The sequence below is a fragment of the Sinocyclocheilus grahami genome, unplaced genomic scaffold (assembly GCF_001515645.1).
Source record: "Sinocyclocheilus grahami isolate Dianchi unplaced genomic scaffold, SAMN03320097.WGS_v1.1 scaffold53.1, whole genome shotgun sequence".
Classification (NCBI taxonomy): domain Eukaryota; kingdom Metazoa; phylum Chordata; class Actinopteri; order Cypriniformes; family Cyprinidae; genus Sinocyclocheilus; species Sinocyclocheilus grahami.
Window position 1 is genome coordinate 2,181,192 of NW_015505232.1, and position 424 is coordinate 2,181,615.

Consider the following 424-nt stretch of genomic DNA (forward strand, 5'->3'; position numbering starts at 1 on the left):
ACACCCTCTCATTAGCATGTTGTGCAGAGGAAAAATAAATGTGGAACTACATTCAGAAATAAATGAGCGATCAAAAGAAAATAAATAGGATGAGTTTAGCATTTCCTTAAACATTTTCTATTTGCCCACCAATTTATTTTATTTATTTGCCTACTTTAATCACATATTTATTTATTTCTATATGTACTTAAACAAGAATTTGTGTATTTATACACACATTTATTTGTGCATTTATTTATTTATTGTTTTTGCAGGTTTCGTCCTCCATAAAGAAGAGAGTAGTTGAATTGGTAAAGTGCTTGATAGGGACTCGCAACGAAGGCAGGCATCTAGCCTATCCTGATGTGTGTGCGCGGCTGCGTGCCATGATTGAATGCGTAAACACTTTTTAATAAAACGTAAATTCGTCCCCCGCGATTTTTTT